The sequence below is a fragment of the Rhinolophus ferrumequinum genome, chromosome 25, assembly GCF_004115265.2.
Source record: "Rhinolophus ferrumequinum isolate MPI-CBG mRhiFer1 chromosome 25, mRhiFer1_v1.p, whole genome shotgun sequence".
NCBI classification, from domain to species: domain Eukaryota; kingdom Metazoa; phylum Chordata; class Mammalia; order Chiroptera; family Rhinolophidae; genus Rhinolophus; species Rhinolophus ferrumequinum.
Genome location: NC_046308.1, coordinates 13,491,757 through 13,516,212, shown reverse-complemented (window position 1 = coordinate 13,516,212; position 24,456 = coordinate 13,491,757). Strand labels below are relative to the sequence as shown.

The following is a 24,456-nucleotide window of genomic DNA, read 5'->3' as shown; positions in this document are numbered from 1 at the left end:
AATGAATTTGACTATAAGTAACTCATATAAATGGAATCATACAATATTTATCCTTTTGTGACTGGCTTATTTCACTTAGCATAATGTCCTCAGGGTTCATCCATGTTGCAGCCTGTGTCAGAATTTCCTTCCCTTTTAAGGCTAAATAATATTCTATTATATGGAATATATCACATACTGTGTTTATCCATTCTTCTGTCAGTGGACTTGGGTTGCTTCCACCTTCTGGCTATTATGAATAATGTGGCTTACGAACAGGGGTGTACAAATACCTGTCTGAGTCCCTGCTTTCAAATCTTCTGGATATATGCCCAGAAGTGGGATTGCTAGAGCATATGGTAATTCTGTGTTTAATTTTTTTGAGGAACTGTCATACCGTTTTCCATGGCAGCTGCACCATTTTACATCCCCAGCAGTGCACATGGGTTCTAGTTTCTCCACATCTTCGCCAACACTTATTTTCTGGGTTTTTTGTTTTGTTTTGTTTTTTTAAAATAATAGCCATCCTAATGGGTATGAAGTGGTGTCTCATTATGGTTTTGATTTGCATTTTCCGAGTGATTAGTGATGCTGAGCAGCTTTTTGTGTGCTTATTGGCCAGACTTGGAGAAATGTGTATTCAAGTTCCTTGCCCATTTTTTATTCTGGTTGTTTTGGTTTTATTGTTGAGTTGTAGTTCTTTATATGTTCTGGATATCAGTTATATAACTTGCAAATAAATACGTTTTACCATTCCTTAGGTTGCCTTTGCACTTTGTTAATAGATCTAGTATCCCTTGGTGCACATAAGTTTTTTTTTGTTTTGTTTTTCTGAAAAGGTCTTATCGCACACAGAGGCAGTGGAGTTCAGTCCTTCTTGGCTGCTGCCTTCTTCGTGGCTGCAAGGGCATTGCTTAGCTCCTCTCTTCCTCTTGGCATGGGTGTGTCCCTACCCTTTTCTTGATGAACTGCAGGGCCCACTCTTCCTTAGAGACCTCGAGCAGCTCCATGGTGCGTTCCTCCTAGGGGACAAAGCTGCACACGTCTCGGATCATGTCCTACGTGAACTTGGTGTGCTTGGTGAGGTCCCCGTGGTGGCGGCCATGCCTCGGCTGGCTCACGTCCTAGGTCACCTTGTGGCCCTTGTTGAGGCCGTGGCCATGGGGTCGCGCAGAGCCATGGCTGCTGTTCCTCAATGGCTGGTGCAGCTGAAGGGCCAAACATAAGGTTTTAATTTTGATGAAGTCCAATTTATTTTTTCTTTTTCTGTCCCACTTCCCATCCCCCCGTTTTCTTCTAAGAGTTTTATAGTTTTAGCTGTTATGTTTAGGACTTTGATCTATTCTAAGTCCATTTTTGTATGTAGTAAGCATTCAACTTCATTCTTTTGTGTAAACCCTTTTTAATAGAATGATAGCATACTATATACACCGTGATGCTGTATCTTGCTGTTTTCATTTCACTAACTTACTTCTTTTTCATTCTGTCCTCTAGTATTTAGTCCAAAGGTGTCAGCCAATATATACGAGAGAGCTTTTAAGTATGGTTACCTTAACTAACAGTTAAATTAAAAGAAAATCAAACAAGAATATTAATCCCAGGAATGAAAACTGAAGGGAAAAAAATAAAAGGAAGGGAACAAAGAGGTGGAGTATAGGAATAAGCATCATCAGCTTTGGCTTTCGGGAGGACAAATTGCAGTTTTGTTGAAAGTTTATCAGGCATGTAGTTAGCTCTGTGTGTGTATATAATTTATCCTTCAATCCGTCCTCTGAAGTATAGGTAATAGTATTTCCCCCATGTTACAGTTGAAAAACTGATTACTCACACAAGATTATATCGTTAATGAATAGCAGAGCTAGAATTTGAGCACAGGTATTTTTGACTCTAAAGCCAAGGCTGTTTGCCATTAAATGTTTCTCTGAAAATAAAGGGAACCTTTAATCAAGTAAGCTTGAAAAGGCTGCATATGAAATCCTTCTCTTGGAAATTCATAGTTTGAATTAGTATATTATGAGCTCTGAGAAGTCGGGCAGTAAAAAAGAAACCTGTTTAATTTTGTTTAAATGTTAAAAGACACTGACTTGCCCAAGGAAAAGTTTGTTTGGCATCTTAATACCTGAAACAGGTCTCCCTTAACACTATTTTGGGAAGTGCCACTCAACAGTTGTGTTCTTTCTTGTATCCAATCTCAAGAAATGCTAAAGACAGGAAATTAAATCCTAACTTGGGGAAGAAAAGAAGCAGTCTTTGGAATTACCTAACAGACCATGTGTGGAGCCTTTTTCGTCCGCTTATACCCCAAAGTCTATTGTGAGATGATTCAAAAGGACAGGTGCTTTTCAGAGGTGAATTGCATGTGACTACAATTTACTTTGTCCACAGGACAAGTTAATATGAAGCTTCAGCTTTACTTCATTGTGTATGATATGGTAAAACTATAAAACAGAAGAATTTAAGACATTCATTTAGAAGTATTTCAGAAAAAATATTTGACCTGCAATACCTTTTATATAGGAACCTTGAGTTATGGATTCTATCTTGGTCATGAATTGTTCATTTTAGCTGTACCACAGATAATATAAGCTATGGTGTAGGAAATGAAAGATTTGATCTGTTATGAATGTACCATTTAAACACTGCATAAAAACTGGTGTCAGAGATGGTCAGCAAGTGAAGGAATCCGCAGCCTACTTGGTTTATTTGCAAGAGAAAGTCATTTATCAGTTTGAGACCCAATTGCTTGATTAGGCATTGCTTTTAGTAATCATATCTTTATGTTGTTATGAAATATTCTTTCTTTTTTTTTTTCCCATTAACTTTTCCAAGTTCTCAGGTTCCATAAAGTATTTGGTTAGTATATTAATTGAAAGAACATTTTTTTTTTTTTAACTTGGACAAAATTGCCTTCATGGTGTATTTTCTGCAACCAACCTAGTTTTTCCCCCATTAAAGTTTAGTTTTGTTTTTTTAAAATAAATTAACTATACTGATTACCAGTTGTTTTATACTTTTTGTTGCTGTTTTAATGGAGATGTTTCCCCATTTTTTTTCCTAGCTGGTTATTCCTGGTGTATAGAAATATCATTGATTTTTGGAGATTTGCTTTATATCCAACAACTATAGTAGACTATTGTGATTCTTTGCTTAAATTTTACATAGAATCATGTAGTGATATATATCTTGGAGTAATTTTTGTAATTCTCATTTTATTTGTCCCTTCAAAAGAAAAACTACTTTGGAGTAAAGAATATGTAATACACTCTTTTAAATAGCTGAAACCAGATGCCCCTTGCTCTTTTAAATGGAAAGCCACTCGTATTTAATTATCAAACTCGATGTAGATTGTTTTATTTTTATTTATATTTTTTCTTGTTCATATTTTCAAGAACCTTTTATTTCCTTAAACATATAAATGGTTATAGTCTATGAGATCTGACAATTAACTTCACGAACTTGCCACCATTTGCTTACATGAGCACCACTGTACAAACAGCTCGGTAAGGTTTCATAACCTTGGTATATCAGTGTCTCACAGCTGTGTTTGTGTCGACATGTGGCGGGGTCTTGCTGAGAGGTGTTCATTATTGTTGTTGCATGGTTTTGTGTGTCGTGAGAATGAGCTTGAATTAGAGCAACGAACAAGCATTAAATTTCTTGTTAAACTTGGGAAGAGTGGAAGTGAAATCAGGGACATGTTAGTCCAAGTTTATGGGGATAATGCCATGAAGAAAACGGCAGTGTACAAATGGATTAAACATTTTTTCAGGGAAGAGAACACGTCACTGATGAAGAGAGGTCAGGGCAGCCAATAATGAGCAGAACCGACGAAAACATTGCAAAAATTCGTCAGATTGTGTGTCAAAATCGTCGGCTGACTGTGAGAAGCATAGCAGACCAAGTAAACATCGAAAGAGAAACAGGAAAATGTTAGCTGAAAATCTTAGCTTGAGAAAGGCATGTGCAAAAATAGTCCCGAAGGAGCTCTTGCATCACGACAATGCACCAGCTCACAGGGCACGGTCTGTGAGGGAGTTTGTAACCAGTAAACAAATCACTGTATTGGAACACCCTCCCTACTCAACTGACCTGGCCCCCAGTGACTTCTTTCTTTACCGAAGATAAAGGAAATATTGAAAGGAAGATATTTTGATGACATTCAGGACATCAAGGGTAATACGACGACAGCTCTGATGGCCATTCCAGAAAGAGTTCCAAAATTGCTTTGAAGGGTGGACTAGGCGCTGGCGTCGGTGCATAGCTTCCCAAGGGGAGTACTTGGAAGGTGACCGTAGTGATATTCAGCGATGAGGTATGTAGCACTTTTTCTAGGATGAGTTCACGAACTTAATTGTCAGACCTTGTATGATACATTCATATCTGAAATGTCTAGTCTGCTTTTCTGCTGGCTCTTGTGGTAGATTCTTTCTTTGGGGTATTTGTGAAAATTTGTTAACCTGGAGATGCTCATTTTCCTTGGAACTTGATCTACACCAAACCCTGAGGCCTGAAGTTGTGGACCTAGGGAGCAGTGGTTCTCAACCGGGGTGACGCCCCCCACCCCATAATGTAGATGTTTTAATTAGTTTGGAAAAGTTCTTTGCTGCATTTTATAAAAAGAGAGATTGGTTGAATTTTATAAAATGTAGAGTCTGTTGCTATCATGACATTTTGCATGAATCTTTTGCTTGTATGGTATCAGTAGTTTTACTTATTTTAAAAACCTTACATTCTTGGAACAAAACCTAGTTTTTAATTAATCTCTTGAGGTATTGCTTTAATTGCTTGAGTTTTATTTAAGATTCTCACATCATTATTCATAAGATTGTCCTGTAGTTTTCTTTTTAATTTTTATCTTGTCAGTTTTAAGACCTGAATAATACTTCCTCCAAAGCACTTTGAGGTCACTCTGCCACAATTTTGTTAGAAATATTTAAATTCCTGTGTAAAGCTGTTGAGTTTTAGTGCTCTTGAGGAAGTAAAGAAAAGGTGGTTGGGTAATTTGTAATTATCTTGGTCAGTCTCTTCTGTTACAGGTTGGTTTATTGTATCAATTTTGTTTTCTTGTATCAATTTTGGTATTTAATAATTTAATAGCATATTATCCATTGGACTTAAGTTTTTAAATTTATTAGCATGTAAATATGTATGGTATTCACTAATAATTCTGATCTCTTTTACTTTGGCCTTTGTGATTCCTTTTTTATTTCTAACTTTGATATTTTTCATTTCCCATTTAATTTTTAAAGTTTTAATCAACTTTCTGAGGTGTAATTACCTACAGTAAAATTCACCTACTTCAAGTGTATAATTCAATGAGTTGTTTTTCGCTTTTTAAAAAAATTTTTATTGGAGAATATTGGGGAACAGTGTGTTTTTCCAGGACCCATCAGCTCCAAGTCAAGTTGTTGTTTTCAGTCTTATTGTGGAGGGTGGCAGCCCACTGGCCCATGTGGGAATCGAACCGGCGACCTTGGTGTTATAAGCACTGTGCTCTAACCACTGAGCCAGCCAGCCGCCCCTTGTCTAACTTTTTCACACAGTGTTTTCAGCACTTCCAAATAGTAAACTTGATTAATTGTTCAGTTGGTACAAATTCATAATGAATAATCCCTCTGATATCAAAAAAGGTTAGCAACATCGTTGCAACAAGTTTGCGAACTCAATTGTCAGACCTCATAGAACATTTCTTTCCATCACTTCAAATAATTTCATTGTGCCCCTTTATAGTTAATTCCCTCCTTTTACACCTAGGTCCTTCTCTCAAGTTTCTGCTCTACTAAGTCGAGGGTGCAGCCCAGGACTCTAGATTTGTATACCCCCCCCAGGTGATTTCTTCCAGACTAGCTTGGGAAATACTCCATAGAGCCTGGGCCCATTCCTGGAGGTGCTGCCTCATTTTGACTACTGTACACAATTTCTTTGCTACAATTTAGGTTATAGCTACTGTTTTAGTTAATAGTAATCTTTAAAATATTGCTAACATTTTGTAAGCACTTCCTTGTTAGGCTCCATGTCAAACACAAAGTGGGTGGAATCCTTACAACTCTTGAAAGTGTAGGTACTATTATCCTCATTTTGCAAATGATGATAAATAATTTGTTATAGGGCTTCTGACTAGTAGGTGTGGACCCAGGATTGGAACCCAAGCAAACTGACTTTAGAGCCATTGCCCTTGACTACACTATCCTGCTGTTGCAGGTCAAATGCTGAGCTAAGCTGGTTGTGCAATACGTTGTAGAGTAGTACATAGTTCTCTGTGTGTGTGAGGTAAGAGCACATGGTAAAACACGAAACAGCCACAATAAAAGTACCTAACTGAGAGTGTTGTCTCATATGCATGTGAGAGTTAAGTCAGAGCAAAAAACAGGTCTGCTCAAACAGTAGCCAATTCTGAAGGGCCACAGAATGATCAATTAGGTAGGTAACTGTTGATGCTTTTCTAGATTTGCAGTTCTCAAAAAGTGTGGAACCTACACACTCCTGGGAATCCTGAAACCCTTTCATGGGATCCTCAAGGTCAGATTATTTTCATAACATACTGAGAAGTTATGCCTTTTTCTGTGTTAACATTTGTACTGCCTTGGTGGGTGTAGTGCTGGTGCCTAAGCATGAAACAAGCAGTGACACCAAAATGTTCTGGTAGCCATTGTAGTCTATACTGCTGCACTCTTCATTGTTTAAAAAAAAAAAAAAAAAAGCCAGTTTCACTTAATATCATTGTTGAAAAAAAAGTATTTCTTTGATTAAATCTTGATACTAGAGCACACATCTTTTTAATACTCTGTGTGATGCAATGGGAAGTACATAAAGCCACTTCTACATATTGAAGTACCATGGTGGTTTTAAGGAAACGTGCTTGGAGGATTGTTTGAGTTGCATGCTAGCAACTTTTTTCGCGGAACACCATTTTTACTTGAAAGAGTGATTGACAGGAAAACTGTGGTTATTAAGATTTGGCAGATATTTTCTCAAAAATGAAAGAACTGATATTATTTGTTGCCAGTGATAAAATTTGAGCTTGACAACTTCCCAGTATTTTAAGGCTTCTCTGATGAGATCAGTGGTAATATTAACAAATAATTTTTGATAGTGAATAATGAAATGTATCAACATTTTGAAGAGGTGCAGTAACTCTGAACTAATATTTACAGAGTGACGATCTATTCAAAGTGCATGATAGACCAGTGGATTTTTAATGAAGCAAAGTACAAAAAGTTCATCATATGGTTTCAGATGCCACATTGCATGTAACCTTTAAGAAACTACTGTGTTTCCCCGAAAATAAGACCTAGCTGGGCCATCAGCTCTAATGTGTCTTTTGGAGCAAAAATTAATATAAAACCCGGTATAATATTATATTCCCAGTCTCCTATTAAAATAAGACTGGGTCTTATATTAATTTTTGCTCCAAAAGATGCATTAGAGCTGATGGTCCGGCTCGGTCTTATTTTCGGGGAAACACGGTACCATTTTTTAATGTTTCAATTACAGTTGACATTCAATATTATATTAGTTTCAGGTGTACAGCATACTGGTTGGACATTTATATAACTTATAAAGGGATTCCCCCAATAAGTCTAGTACCCCCTTGACTCCATACATTAGTTATTAACAATATTACCTATATTCCCTATGCTGTACTTTACATCCCTGTGACTATTTAGTAACTGTTAATTTGTACTCCTGAATCCCTTCGCCTTTTTCACCCAGCCTCCTACCCAAAACAAACTACCAGTTGTTGAATTTTGTCACAGTGTTGAATATCCACAATTTTCTGAAAGGCTATTAAAATACTCCCTTTTAAAGTACATATTTGATGAGGCTGGATCTCCTTCATATACTTCAAACAAAACAATGAATCACAACAGATTAAATGCAGAAATAAATAGAACGCAGTTGACGTGTTAAACCAGACATTAAAAATATTTGTAAAACAGTGCCATGCTTCTCACTAATTTTGTTGTTTTGGAAAAGTTAGGTTTCATTAAAACCTGATTAATGTGAACATATAATGGGTTTATTGTTTTTATGTTTTCAGTTTTAATTCTAATATGATAAATATCATTAGATTTAGTGTTCATAAACAAGCTTTTTGGGGTCCTCAGTAGGAGTCCTGAAACCAGTAAGTTTGGTTTCCACTAAAATGAGTCTTTAGCAGTCTGTAGTTTGTCCCCACTTTCTTGTATTTTGGGTTTCATGAGGATATCTTATCACTTAGTTTTGTTGTAGCTGCAGATTCTCAGTTTTGCTATCCAAATTGCTCAGTCTTTTATTATGGGAGCGTTCAGGAGGATTCAAAAAAAACTGTGCCCTGGCTACTGCCATCATTCTACATCCTGTCCCATAATTACATATTCTTAAAAATATTTCCTTTTGAGCAGAAAGGTGGCAAAAATTGAGAATGATAGTATTTTGTTTTTTAATTTCAAATGTGCATGTAGTCTGTTTAACACAATACAGTGAAAAAGCTCTGGTGTGAATTACTATCTTGACCCATTAGGAATACCAAACTGGTCTGGTTTCACTTGGGAAACACGATTTAGTCTGTGTTTATATGATTAGCAGAAGTCCTAATGGACTATTCTTTGGTTTGAAAACAATTCGATAATTTTTAAAATGTATTTTGTAATTGTTTAAAATCGTAGAGAGAGAGGTAAATGGGGGAAAAATTAAGTTAGAAAAATTTTCTGTTTATACCTATACCTTAATGATAACTATAAATAAGGCCTTAGATGGTGGTGTACAGGTGGTTAGTTTACTATTAACCATATTTATTTATGTTTCTTAGTCTGGCCTTAATACATGCTAACAGTGATTTTTGAGCAAAGTACTTATGACCCATTGTTTAGGATATATCTGTTCTAGAAGTGCTTCCTTTGAAATTGACATCCATATCTAATCTTTAAGAACCTAGGTTTATTTCACTCCTGTTTCAAGGAAAACAGTTTACTTCATCCACTTTTTTCTCTTGTGAATTAGTCTATCTTCAGCTACAATTAACACAAAAAATCCTGACTTGACTGACTTAAGAGCTTGTTTACCATGGACAGGGATTTTCATCTGTGGTGCTCATTGCTGTGTCTTTGGTCAGTGCTTAGGAAATATCTGAATAAATAAAGAGGTGAAAATGTCAGTTCCACAGGAGTGGTCGGGCCGCTCAGTAGTAGTATCAAGGGCCCTTGTTTCTTCAGTTCTGCTGCTTCTGCGCTCTTCACTGCGTCTGCCTCAACTGTGGGCTTGCGGCCCTATTTTCAAGATGGCGGAACATTTCCTAGATATCACATCATCAATACCTCATCAGAGACAGAAACAAAAACCTTCTCTTCGTGTGTGTGTGTGTGTGTGTGTGTGTGTGTGTGTGTATTTTTTTACCAGATCAAGGGGAACCTTTTCCTCCCATCTCATTGGCCAGAATTACATCATAAGCCTAGGCCAGATCACTACCAAAGGGACTGAAAACTCCAGGATTTGCTTAGATCTGTGATGTTCAATAAGGTAGCCACTAGCCACATGTGGCTATTTAAATTTCAATTCATTAAAATTAAATAAGATTATAGATTCATTTCCTCAGTTGCACTCATCACATTTCAGGTGCTACCTATATTGGAAAGTGCAGACACAGAACATTTTCATCATTACAGAAAGTTCTGTTGGACATTGCTGGCTTACATTAATCATGATTCACCCTCTGGGCCTTTCAGAATTACACTCGATCCTCAGACTGGAATTCTCGGGGCTGCTTTACAGCCTTCCAGGGCCATCTGCACGGTGAATGGGCACAGTATCTGACCGTGATCCCACCTGGGATCACGCGCTTCAGGTACACCAGTACTCCTTCGTGTGGGGGACGTGTTTCCTCCATGGATGAAAAAGAGGAATGCTGTTTTACTGCCTGAAAGAGGACGGAACACATTTCTGAAGCAAGTATTGTTTTATTTGAAACTTAAGCTTTGAAGTCATAATGCTAAATAGCAGGGGCCTATGATTTACTTGACAAAATTGGTTTATATACATTTGTCAGTTTCTAACTGGGTAGTTGAAAAATGCCAGCAAACTGTGTTATTTCTGTTCCTTTATTGTGCTGTCCAGATGCTCTTATGATGGAGATGTACTTCAGAGGGTGTTAGAACTATCAGTGTGGATGTGGGTTGAAATGTTCTAATGCTTTCCATCACCTAAGCATGATTTTTACTGTGCTATTGCTCATCAGAGTGGCAGAAAAAGGATAGAATCATTGATAGGTCTCCTTTACTTCCTAGTTCTTTTTACACTTCCTGGGGTCTTGTGCTCATTCCATACAAAAGGCAGAAACCATAGCTGGAAGGATAGTGATTTTCCTCTCTTTCCTGTACACCAGAGTAGGGTCAGACAATCGCTGCGTGCTTCTTCCTTCTCTCTCTCTTCCTCGCCTCTCAGTACATGCATGTACTGAAAATCCTGACTTAATATTAGGTCCAGATAAGTAGCATGAATACCATCAATATAAGAATGTTGTTACCATTACGTTGTTTTTCTCAACTGAGCAGGTTTTGATTTTACCAAAAACAAAATGCCCTGCTTTGGAAACACTTGACAATGGCTATTATTTAAAAGGAATAGGAAAAAACAGGAAGTTGAACTTTTCGTTGCCCACAGCCTTTGCCAAGTTCTGTAATTTAATGAGGTTTAGATTTGGGGTCATTCTGACTGAATTTTAGGTTGACTCACTTCACAGCCATTTTTGAGTCTTAGACAAACTTTTTAGTAATAGGATGCTTCCGTGCCTCACTCAAACATACTGAATGTAACTTAACATGTATTTGACTGGTAAGGCTATGCTAGCACCTCAGACTCTCGCCCATCAGTTACTGTTTTACTGACTTACAGATGTAGATGCTATAAGAGAGAGGTGACCACACAGCATATCACTCATGATTTTTTTTAATCTTTGCTGTCTGCTCGCATACTTCTCCATTTTATGTCAGCAGGACTAGATTTACTTACGTTGAACTGTTAAAGAGTGTAATTTGACAAGCACCACCAAAACTTACCAGTTTCTTTAGTACTAAAGAACTTTCTAAAGCACTTTCGGGATGGATGGGCCATGTGTACAAATTTAGTACCCTTGCACTGAATGTTGAGAATTATTCTGGCACTTGATGGTGAACTCTTGACTTTTCTGAACTTTAGCTTCCTCTGCCCCGTCACAAGAGGCTCTTACAAGTATCACTACATTTAATCCCCAAAGAGCTGTCATTGAAGGGTAAGTTGGTAGCTTGCACAAACCACAAGGAGCTCAATTTGAGTAGCTCAGTTTTCTTCTGTTTGAGAAAGAATTGAACTGTTGCAGTTATATATTTTCTGGGTTTTGTTGTTGTTATTGTTGGTGGTGGGTTTTTGTTGTTTTTCTATTTCAGATACAAATTCATCTCCTTACCAGCTTTTCTGATGTATTCAAGTAGCTTTTCTGAATTGCCATGAAAAGGTGAAACTGTGGTGAAAACCACTAACACTGGGGTTTTCAAAGTGTGGTCCTGTACTATCTGCGTCTGCCTCACTTGGGAACTGTTTAGAAATACAGATTCTTGGCTCTGGTCCAGATCTCCTGAACCAGAAACTCTGGGGTGAGGCCCAGCCACCTGTGTGTTTAACAAATCCTCCAGGTGATTCTAATGCATCCTCAGCTTTGAGAAGGACCAATCTAGAAGATGCATGAATTTGGGACACACTCTGAAACTTCCCCTCCATGTGCTTTGATTTCTATTATATTTTCTTTCCTAAATTACTCTTAAAATGATATCAAAAGAATCATGAAATATGACACTTTGTGTTAGTTTTTTACTTTGCTAGTATTGTGTACATTTTTAAAGTTAGTGAAAAAAATTTTTTTTAATGTTTGGTGTCAAGTGTTTGTTCTTGTGACATTTTAAAGAGTAAGTTAATTCCTTGGGCAAATAAAAATATCAATGTAGTTTATTGGTCTACCACAGGAGTTTTCTGCTTTTAGATGTAATATATTCCTAAAAATCCTTGGCTATACACAGATATTTTCCTTCATCTGCTCGCTCTTCTCAAGAGAAAACTGAATGAGCAGATACAGTGGTGATAAAGAATATATCTTTAATAGAAAATGTCCAATTGGCACGAAATATGTGATAACAAACTTGGAGTTCCCTATATCGTTTATCTTAGCCCATTATCTGGGGATGTAGCTATGCGCTTTGCATCCCAGAGGGCATAGGCCAAGCAGCTTGCCCAGGCACTGTGGGCGGCCACAGCAAACTCACATGGGCATCATAGGTTATTTTTTAATTTTTCAGGGAAACACAGTGACATCTGTCAGATCTCACACAAACCGCTAGCGTAAGGTAGTTCACAGTTCAGGGTCGGCCGGTAGCTTAGTGGGTTAGAGCGTGGTGCTGGAAGCACCAAGGTTGTCGGTTCGATCCCCACATGGGCCACTGTGAGCTGCGCCCTCCAAAAAAAAAACAAACAAAAAAGATATTTCACAGTGCAGCATTAAATCACTACATTCCTTTTGGTATGATATATTTTTGCAAAGCTGGGATTTTGGCCATTGTCATGAATAAAGGAAGCACTGTATGAAAATCCATATGAAACAAAGTAAGGGTGGCAGAGTCCAATCTGATTCTAAGAGTTAGATGTTGAGAAGTTGTGAAATACCCAAAAGTTACTAAATTAAGTTGTTAGGACATAAATACTTAACTAGGTTTGGACCTAACAGAACTGTTAGGAATTTCTTTTAGCCTAGGGCATACCATGAAAAAAACGACCGAAATTCTAAGGGAGTCATGACTTGAGAAAGTTTAAGAACCTCTGGTTTGGGGCTAAATTTTTTTGGTAAATTGCAGTGTGGACTTTCAGTATGGTAAAAAGTTGTTCAAGAAAACGAGAGGAGAAAGGCCAGGAAGTTATAAACAGCACGATAGAGGAGAAGGCAGTAGTATGTGGTGAAGGTGTATGGTCTCTAGGGCCGTATGCTTTGTTTTGAGTCTTAGTTTTTTTGACTAACTATATGACTGTGGCCAAGAAATTAACTTTCTAGACCTGCCTTGTTATTTATTAAATAGGAATGATAACACCTCATAAGGATTAAATGAAGTATTGTAGATAAGTGTGTTTTATTGAATTTAAAATCTCTGTACACATCCTAATTCCTGTTACCATGGATACTGTAAAAGAGACTGCAGATGTGATTAAGCTAAGGATTTGGAAATGGGGAAATGATCCTGGATTATCAAGGTGGGTCCAGTATAATCACAAAGGTGTTTACAAGAGGGAGGCAGGAGATCAGAGTGAGTAGTAAGAGATTTGATGATGGAAGCAAGAGGTTGGAGTAATGTGATAAAGAGAACATGAGCCCAAAGAGTGCCTGTGCCGCTAGAAGCTAAAAAAGGCAAGGAAACTAATTTTCCCCTCAGGGCCTCCAGAAGGAACCAGAAGGGTGGCAGGTACCAACACCTTGATTTGTAGTCCCATAAAACTCACTGCAGACGTATAACCTCCAGGATGATAAGGGTTGTTGTGAGTCACTAAGTTTGTGGTAATTTGTCTAGTAGCAACAAAAAAACAATAATTTAGGGTGTTACTCAAGTTGAAAAGGGGAAAGTTGTTTTTAAGAAACCATTAGTCCATTGTCAAAGATTCAAAGTTCTTTTTCGTACTGTGAGTCTGGAATAGCAGCCGTTGGCTTCTTAGACGTTCTGCACTGTGTCATAAACTTCCATGGTGTGGACATGTTGAGAAGATTTCCTTTGACCTTAACACTCAGGCAGCTCTAGAGACTAAGTAAGTAATTAGATTTGAAAGGGGCGGTGGGGAGGACTCATAAATCTCTGGAACATCTAAGATAAGAGCATTTCGGGAACTGAGTTCCCGTGGCAGCTCCTGGAGCTACCTCTCCTTTACCGATCATCCATCTTATTTCTAAACCTAGCTTAGGCCAGCACAGTTTCTCCAAGCCTCATGTATTTTAAGTTTGCGCACCAGAGGGTAGGTAGTATTTCAGAACCACTCTGAAGTGCAAGCTTGTGGTTTTCCGTGGCCCAGTGATTCAGCAGAGGAAGCGTCTGACCAGTGTTTGCCTGTGTGTATCTGTTCCACTCATAGGAATGGGTATATTTACTGAGTCTGTCATCAGCCTTTCAATCTTAGATTTTCAAATAGAAATATTTCGTAATAGAAGCGTGGATTTATACAGCAACATCTGTCATAAAGAAGTGGTAAGGCCTGAGGACACGCAGACTTGAGGGGGAGGGTATGTGTGAGAACATGGAGAGCCTGTAACCCAGAGCTGTTTTCAGGAGTCTCAGCGAAATAGGATTTTCCTAGTCCCCAAAGGACAGACCATAGGCATTATTCACTAGTCACACTAGTTCACGGCTCACTAGAATGCCTGGTACGAGCCAGACATTTTCATGGACATAGTCACACATGCCACGTGCAAAAATCACACAGAATACATACATTGGTCTGTTTTTTAGAACAATTTGGATTTTCTAAGTAAAATTCATGATTTTACCTGAATAGTCTATATACAGAAGGTACCAAAAAAATGTATGCACATTTTAAGAAAGGAAAAAACTGTATTAAAATTGTAATACTCATTATATACTGATAACAAAAGATGAATACAAATCACATTTGACTTCTACAATTACAAGAGATGCTCAAAGTGGTTCCCATCAGTGTCCAGACACTTCTGATTACGGCGAACTTCTGCTTGAGCAACACTGACCAAAGTGTCCACTTGTCTACATTTTTTTGGCACCCCTGATAAGTTGGTTTCAGGTCTTTTAAGCAGTTGCTGAGGTAAGCAGATCACCCATTTCAGCGGCCTCGTTAATCCGTTCATAGCTAATTTAAACAATAGTCTGGGAAACTGTCCTGCCAGCTGGCTGCAGTTTTGTAGAAGTTAGTACCAATTACATGAAATTATTTTTCACCTTTAGGAGACTGATTTAGATGATTTGATACATAATGAAACTGTTTTCAAGTTGATGATCCCATCTCTAGTGACATTGTTAGAGGGAAAGGAGAGCATTGGGGGCATATGTAAGTTTAGCTTTAGTTGTACTTTTATTAATATAAAAGCATTTACATAATAAGTTATTACATCCTGGGCCCCGAAAGATGGTTTAAAAACAAAAAAAAGAAAAATTGAATGTCACATACAGCATTTCTAGCTTGCTCATTTTTTGGTCATCAGTGTTATATACAGAGTAGTTTATGCACAATTTTTTAAAGAATTTTTTTCCTTTACTGTTTGCTTACTTCCTTTACTATTTCCTTACACGCTAAAAGAGCAGTAATTTAAAGTACCTGTGAGAAACCTAGCTTTTCCCTTTGTAACCTTCTGGGTTTAAGTGTGACTTTTGAAAATGAAACAATCAGAAAGCAGTTATGAAAATTACAATTTTTGGCTTCTTTTAATCTTACATATGTAGATTAAATCCACAAGTCATAGTAAAAAAAAAAATGCAGATGATTAAAGTAGTGTAGCAATTCTCAAATAATACTTGTTAAGCTAGCTCACTTTGGAGTGGGCTTCTCAGTCATTCAGACTAGACAAGAAATAGCAGTGCTCATGTCCTGCCCACCCATCCCGTCCCGCTTTCTATGTGGGGGGACATTGATTTGAGGTCTTAGTTCTGTGAGTATGAGAATAATTCTAGACCTCTTTGCATCCCGTTAGCGTTTAGCTCACTCCAGGGCCTTAGGAGCCAATGACTGTGGTTTGGCTGGTTTTCTCAGACTCTTTCCTTGAGATTTGTATCCTGATCCTTATGATGTTAGAAAGTGGCTACTGGAGAAAATGAGATTAGATACTGTAAGTACATCTTTGCTTATAGTGCCAACTAGAGCAGTCTTAAGATTCCCTCTTAAGGCAGTGCTAGTGAATCTTTGCTTTTAATAGATTCTGGCTGCTCAGTTCATCACGAGGTGATAAATAAATAGTCTAGGCCAGAATTCACCCTTACTTGTGCACGTGGACCACCTTCTCAGCCCACTCCAGTATTGATGAATAAGAACAAGGCTAGTTTTGTTGTGTTTTCTTGTGTTTGCATAATGCCTTACTTTTCATTTTCTGTCACCGAACATCCAACTGCTTATAAAAATCACTCTCCACCCAAACCCAAGATCATTCCCATTTATCTCAGCAGTTAAGATGAGCACAGTTCATATTCACTGTGGCATTTTAAAAGCAGGGGTACATACCCAAGGTGGTTATGGTTTGTAAGTACAGGAGGACCAGTGCTGTGCTAGAGAACATTGTGAATATTAGTACTTTTTTTTATTAGATTGAAAGCCTGATCAAATGGCTACCTTAAAGTAGACCTAATTCGTATTTCTAGCCTCCCAGGAGAGACTAACTAAATTAGTCTTTTTCTTCTTTTTCTTTTTTTCTTTCTCTCTGGTTAGTGTCAACACTAAAATCAGTGTTACACCTTTTTGGTTTATTTTGTTTATTTGACTCTTCTCTTTTTTTCCTTATGTTTGCTTCTGTGCATAGTGAAGCTTGACGCTATTGGTGCAGATATTCAGTAACATAAAACTTCATTTATTTGTGTTTATAAGTCAGTCCTATTTTGCTTCTTCCTGAATGTGAGGGAAAATCTTAGAAAATTCCATTGAGATTTAAGTTATAAACACACTTCTTAATTACTGCACAAGCTTAACCACAGAGTTTGTTGTCACAATATAAATACCCAGATGAGGGCCTGAAAGAAACCTGCATGTTCACATCCACCCCCATGAACTCTCTTGGGTTTTCTATTCCTGTTCTCTGTCTGGCAAACAGAAATATGGAGTCTCTTCCAAGAGCTGTGAAACTGGTTTAGAAACTTTATAAATGGCTCAGCTGATTGCTCAAAACTCTACTCCTTCCATTCGGTTTTGCCAGTGTTCTCCAAGTCATTTTTTTATTTAAAAAAAAAGGTTAATTTTCTTGAAAACTTGATTGTATTCTTAAGACATTTAACCTATTTTGTTGCAAGTTTTAAAAACTCCAATTTTGAGACTTGTTTCTCTTTCTAGTCTTAAGTAACATACACTAAATAAGCAAAACATCCCTAGCTCACTATTTTACACTCCAAGGCCTGTAAAGGATAAAACATGTTTAGGCATTAGAATTCTAAGACAACTATTTTAAATTGAAGTAGCAGCTGTGTAAGTAAACCAGAGCCTGTAGGTTTTGTTATCAATTTAAAACAGTAAAATGCCATTGCTTTTTAACATAATTAAACATTTATTTGAAGAGTTTGACATATCTTTGATAAAATTAAGTGACACACTCAACAAATGTGCCATACTGTGCATGTGTGTGAAATGAATTTATGAAGTTAGAAAATTATTTTATCAATACGCTTTGCATGTCCCTACTTTTCACTTATTTAGTTATTTAAAATATATACTCTGGTTAGGTGCCAGGCCCTGTTCTAGGTGCTAGGAATATAAAAGTGAATAAGGCGTCAGGCTCTGCCCTCACGGAGCTTACTTACCTTCTAGTGGGGAGCAATGAACAGATAAGGAAAATACCAGTAATGAATATAAGCAGAGAATTAATATAGAATGATACAGAGATTGGGAAGACTCTGAAACTGGATCGGCAGGAAATTCATGTCTGAGAAGGTGACATTGAAGCTGATGTCTGAATAACAAGAGCCAGCCATGCAAAGATGAGAGGAACCATATTCTAAGCAGAGGGAATAGTCATAAAGTGGAAGTGAGTGGGGTATTCAGAAAAGTGGCCAGTGAGGCTGAGTAACTGTTTTTGTTGGTATGGCAAGGGCTGGGGCATGCCGGGGAGGGGCTGATTCAGGGAATAAGAGTAAGATTGAAGTCAGGTAGACAGGAGCTTGGGTTGTATCAGGATAGTGGGAGGCCATTGGAGGAGTTTAAATAAAGGCATGGCAATGATAGTTAGGCATAATGAAGTGTGTGTGTGTGTGTGTGTGTGTGTGTGTGTGTGTGTGTGTTTATGTGTGTGTGTGTGTGTTGGAGGAAGGACAATGGAAGGAGGACCAGTTAGAAGGCTATTGCAGTAATACAGAACAGAGATGGCGGTGACTTGAATTAGGGTGCTTATAACAGAGATAGAAGGAGAAGGATTTGGGCTGTGTTTGGAGATGTGGTTGATTTGCTTGATAAGATCCCTAGGGAAACTGTGTAGATTGAGAAGAGAAGGAAACCTAGTGCCCTTAGGACTCCAGGAGGAGAAGGTAGCAACGGTGACTGAGGAGGAGCAACCCCTGAGTTGGGAGGAAACCAGTGGATTGTGGCCTCAGAGAAACCAAAAGAACATTTCAGGAAGGAGGATGGAAACTGACTAATGCTACTGAGAAATCAAGTTAAATAAGAACAACAGGGACGTTGGCTTTGGGAGTCGTTCATGGTCTAGACAAGAGCATGCTCAGTTGAGTAGATATGAATGGGTCACGGAGAGAAGTGAGGAAGGAGGCTGATTATAGACAACTCTGAAATTACAAAGGATTATATTAGGAATAGATATAACAGATAGTTATGTTTTCTAAGAACAGGGACAGCAAACTTGTACTTTGTTCCTAATTCAAATCCACAGAAATGTCACTGTATAATTTATGTATGTGTGTCTCCCACCTGTAGATCCAGACATGTATCAGAACTGTGATCCATCACTGAATGCTATTGAATGGCGCATAGGCACAGAGGTCCTTCATATGGCTGCACTCCTGGGGTGTGCTAAGTAACTCATTCTATTAGTTTGAGGATGTAATTTAATATATTCAAGCTAGAAATAGTGCAGAATGCATAGTTGAAGTTGTGTGTGTATTACTGCCTCCTGCAGCTTCCAAATCATTGATCAGCAGGTCTTTTAATTCTGCATTAAAAAAAAAAATGCCTTGATGTTTTTCCATTAACTGAATGTTTGCTAGAGCTCTGTCTTCAATACTGTATTTTCCCCTTTCCACTATTTTTGAAAAATAATTTGTTCAGTAACATTTTTGTAGGAACATTTTATAAGCTATCGGTAGTGATTCCCACCCTCAGCGCTTTAGCTTCTTCGGGTGTAAATATAATGTTCTGTCACTGTGTTCGTTGAGGAACAAGAGTTTCTGATACTCGTAGGTATCTTTAACTTTGTGCTGCCTTGTTGGCTTTGTTACTTCTCATCAATCAAGTAAAACCATCGGGGGACTTTCATGGCTGTTTTCTTTCTTCTTACTCTACCCCAAAAGTTGCAACTTCCTGTGTATGCTTCTGACCCATCATTTCAAAAACTGAGCACTTCTTTTCTTTTTGCTATCACAGTTTATAGCTGCACTTTATTTTCTACCTATACTGTGATAGTTTCGCAGAAGAGATGCAGACAGTCTCTGTTGGTGATCAAAATTAATTTAGCCGCCAGATGCTTAGATTTACAGTTCCAGATAGTAACATAGTACTAGGGCATGAGAGAAGCTTAGGGCATATTAGTTTCATATTTCATAGTGTCATATGTTGCCTTAAATGCCTAATAGTGCTGGTGTGCGTTTAAATGTGCAAGCCAATAATTTTGTGATTCAGGCTACTGATTAGTAATAAAAGCAGAAGATAAATTATGTTGATGCTTATTTTGCTTTAAAGAAAGAAGTTTTAATTGCAAGGTATCATATATTGAAAATCTCTGACCAAAGGAAAAATTCAGTTATCACTGGCGTCTGACCTTTCACTTTCCAATCTCAGAAGCTGAATAGGTTTGGATAACAAGGGTTACTTGTTTTTGTAACATTGGACTAATTGTATAAAGCATAGACTGGGACTTGCCCAATTAACACATTTTGTTTCATATTCCAGAACTTCTGATTTATAGTCAAGTAATTTTAACCTAGTTCATATGAATAAACAAACTGAGGCAGTTTCTTTTTTACTTTTTTTAAGGAAAATAATATATCTTGGTCTTTTGTTTCTCATCCTCCTATAACATGAAGGTTTCAGGAATCTATAATAATGAAAAACTGAGTTGGAGGAGATTTTTTTGCATATAAGTAATCTATTCTTTTCATTTACAAGTGCATAGCAAAAGAAATCAGTGAATAATAAACTGAAATTAAAAAAAATTTTTTTTTAAATGACAGCTTTGAGATGTAATGTGCATACCGTAACATTCATCCTTTCATAGTATGTAGTTCCCTCAATTTTGGTTGTGCAACCAACCATCATCGCTATCTTTCATTCCCCACTCCCTGCCAGAAACCCAAATGCACTGGCACTCCTCATTCCCCTACCCCTGCCCCCACAGCCCTAATCACCCTCAAATCTACTTTCTGTCTCTACTGAATTGCCTCTTCTGACATGTCATACAAATGGAATCAGACAACATGTGGGTTTATGTGTCTGACTTCTTTCACTTAGCATAATCTTTTCAAAGTTTATCCATATTGTAGCATGTATCAGTACTGCCTTCCTTTTTGTGGCCCCAAATAGTCCATTACGTGGATATACCACAGTTTGTTCATTTGTGCCTCAGTGGTGGACATTGGATTGTTTCCACTTTTGAGTTATGGATAATGCTGCTATGAATATCTGTGTGCATGTTTTGTTTGTGTGTGAGCTTGTGTTGTCAGTTCTCTTGAGTATTTACTTAGGAATAGAATTGCTCCATTTTACCGTCTATCTTATTGTTGTTTCTTAAATAATGTAGTTGTTGACTAGTCTAGTGAATGGAATGTGTCAGATGTATCTATATACGGAAAAAACAATTTAGTTGTGGTGGTAGGGATATTATTATGCCATTTGCCACCTTTGGTTATTTAAACAGAAAGACTTCACATTTAAGGTAAATTGAGGAAAACTCATCGAGTGTTTCAAGTCTGCCCATTTTCTTGGAATGATGGCTGTGTCCTTCGGTAATACCTCCACTTAATTTCACATTTGCTCCTTGATTACTCTAAATATGTTATCAGGTGAATGTTTGGATGCAGATAATAGAACAGGAAGCCCAATGGCTTAAGCAGTAATGAGGCCCTTTAGTCCCGAAAAGTCCCGGTAGCACTGGCTTCCGGCAAGACTAGGTCCTCCTCTCTGACCGGGCCAGAGTTCCCTGATACCTTAAACAGAGCCCCAGTCAAGTCTTACTGGTCCTGATTAGTCTGCCTTGGATTGTGTTCTTATCTTTGATCAGGATTTGGGATAAGATAGAGCTGGGAATGGGTACAGTCCAGTCAAGGTTCTGCTAGGAAAGTAAGGAATATGTATGTACTGATAGGACAAAATAAATACATAGTCACTGCATTTGAGTCTGTATCTTGGTAATCTACTGAATTCAGGAAGCCCATCTTTCCTTAAGAGACCAACCTTTTTCATTTTCTACCTCTTCCTGACGATCCTTTATGTCTGTGCCTTGTTCTTTAAGTATTTGTTTTGGTAAAGTATTTTAGTGATGTTAAACACAAATGGTTCCTTTAAGTAATGTGTGGGCTGTGTTCATAATAACCGTTTCTGAGTTTTAACACTAAAAAGATACCTGTCACAGTGAAGAATGTTTTGTTTTTGCTCAGTGATAGTCTTGCTTGATACAAAGGTTGGCTTTGTAGTGACGAGCGCAACTTGAATTTTGTCTAAAGCAGCATCTGCATATGACTCTTCCAGCTAATTCTAATCAAGAAAAGGGCAAAGGAGAAAATAGGGTGGTGTGAACATCCTCCTGGCATCAATGAGAAAAATGCAGATAATACTGAATTTCTGTATATCATGACTTTTATCTGGTTTAATAATTTTCCTTGTATAGTTGTTGTTAATCTTTTTCTTTCTGCTGTTACTGCATAAAAACCTCAAAAGCTTGGTGAATTAAAACCAACAACATTTATTTTTGTTCTTATGCGTATGCAGGTTGGTACAGTTGCACTGAGCTAGGCCAGGCTGGGCTTTAAACTCCCGGCCAGATTTAGGTGTATTTCATAAGTTTTGTTCTGGGACGTAGACCGAGGCACAGTGGCTGCCTGGGCGTGTGGCTGCGTGTTCTTGTCATACAGGAACACAAGAGGATAAGGAGGATGAGTGGAAACTTGGCAGTGATGAGCCTTCAACTGGGAATCGGCGCACTGATGATACTGCCTCTTAGTTTCATTAGCCAAACCCAGTGTCACGTGGGCCAGAGAATACACTGCTCCCACCCAGCAGCGGACGTGGTGTATAATTCTAACGAGAGAGAGAGAGAGTGAAGAATTGGGAATGATTTTTCCTTCGAGTGAGTAAGTTAGGATTATAGGAGTCTAATGGGGTAGATTTAAATCTGAATAAAACCACTAATAATGTTCCATCTAAATTAATAAATGATATTGGATTTATTGCTACCTGTGAGATAGCAGCTGCGGTGATACTGTGTTCAGCTCCTCTTCTCAGTGTCTGGAGTTCTAGATTCTTAGTACTAGCCTCTCGTGTAAATTGTAAAAAGGGCTGAAGTCCTTGCTCGTGGTCAGCCTTAAATTATTAACCAACTCTTATTCCCGTTCTGTCTCTAAAATTTAGCAGATTACTAATCAGTCAGTGTATACACCAGCTGTTACAAGGATTTCATATCAGCTAGAATATAGACTTAGTAAAAATGTGGGACACTTATTAAAGTTGACGTTTAGAAACATATAGATCATCTAAGGAACATTTCAGGAACACTGTATGCAATTCCCATGGGAAAAATTGTGTTTGTTTTTGTCCTTTTGAGTTTCCGGTGCTGGTAGAGAAGTGGTTTTTGTAGAACTTGAGAAATCTAGGTTTTAATGGATAGGACAGTGTTTTCCCTACTAATTTAAGTATGGAACTCTTTTCCACAAGAAAAGGATTTTTTGAAAAAGTAAAATTCCATAGGGTACAGTTTGGATAATAATGTTGTAGGTCACAGTTGTTAGTTAGGATTTGGTTTTAACTACATATAATTTTAAAAACTCAAGATAATAGTGACTTACACAGGAAAGAGCTATAGAAAACAAAAATCTTTTGTTTTGAAATGCAACTAAATACACACTTGGATTTAAAAAGAGCCCAGATTTTAATATAATGTATTTCAGTTCATCTAAGATGATTGATTCAAAAGTGGACCATTATTTTTGTCCCACTAAGGAAAAAGCTGCCAATTGTAAAATACACTCCAATTTTAGAGATGTTAAAATGTGAGAAAAGCAAGTCATTTACATTATTAACTTTTTTCATGTCTGGCTTTTGTCTCTTCCCATTTCTCTTTAGCCAGTTGAAGGGATAATTACTGCATGTCACTGAGAACTCGTTGGTTAAATGCAAATAAACTAGGTAAAAAGAGTATACCATACTAATATTAATAGCGCTTGATAACATCAGTTGTATATCCAGTTAGTCTTTTCTTAAAAAGCTGAGCTAACAAGTTCAAGTATTACTACTCTGTCAGTAGAACAGCCTACTTCAAAACCTAGTAGCTTCAGAAAACCATTTTGAGTTGACATTTTTTTTGAGATAATTGTAGATTCACAATGCAGTTGTAAACAAAATAATACAGAGAGCTCTCATGTATCCTTTGCCCAGTTTCTCCCAGTGGGAAATTTTGCAAAACTTTAGTGTCACAGGCAGGATATTGGCGTTGATACGATCTGCTGCTCTTATGCAGATTTCACCAGTTTTCTTGGTGCGTGTGTGAAGGTCTGTACAGTTTGTCACCTGTGTGTCCGTGCAGCCTCAGACACTGAGCAGCACCAGCACTAGCGTCCCCTCGCGGGCCCACACCACCTCCCTCCCAGTGCTGACCTTTCGCCTCGCTCCGTCCTTCACTCCGGAAATAGTGTTACAGAAACCACTGTCCGCCATTTCTAAATCTTGTCCTTTCTGAAAAGTTGTATTTTCTCATGATTCTGTGCATCTGAAGTTGGGGCGGGACTCCGTTGGGATGTTTTTGTCTGTTCCACACGGTATCTGCGGGACTCACTGGAATTGGAGAGCCCAAGATGGGGTCAGTCACTGCCTGGAGCCGTGGTGCTGCTTGGCTGAGAGCTCCTCCCCAGGGCCTCACTCTCCACGGGGCCTCTTTGTTGTTTTTACTTACTTTTATTATTATTATTATTATTTTAATTTTTTATTGGGGAATATTGGGGCACAGTGTGCTTCTCCAGGGCCCATCAGCTCCAAGTCATTGTCCTTCAATCTAGTTGTGGAGGGCGCAGCTCAGCTCCAAGTCCATTCACCGTTTTCAATCTTACATAGTCACAGCGGGCGCAGCCCACCATCCCCTGTGGGAATCGCACAACAAACTTGTTGTTGAGAGCCTGCGCTCTAACCACCTGAGACATCTGGCTGCCCCTCCTGAAGGAAGCTCAGCGGCCGCTCGTTGTCTTCAATCTTCTTGTGGAGGGCGCAGCTCACTGGCCCATGTGGGAATCCAACCGGCAACCCTCTTGTTCACAGCTCGTGTTCTAACCAGCTGAGCCATCCGACTGCCCCTGTTTGTTGTTTTTAGCAGTAGAGCCTGGACTTCCTTCCATGCCAGCTAGGGCT

General features: G+C 38.2%; 1 protein-coding gene and 1 pseudogene across 1 annotated transcript in view; one reads left to right on the top strand and one right to left on the bottom strand.

Annotated features, from left to right (window-relative positions):
• Positions 1-24,456, top strand: part of SPPL3 (signal peptide peptidase like 3) — a 109,522-nt gene that overhangs the window by 17,154 nt on the left and 67,912 nt on the right. The gene's annotated exons all lie outside the window — the stretch shown is intronic.
• LOC117017670 (60S ribosomal protein L36-like) lies at positions 847-1,159 on the bottom strand (annotated as a pseudogene).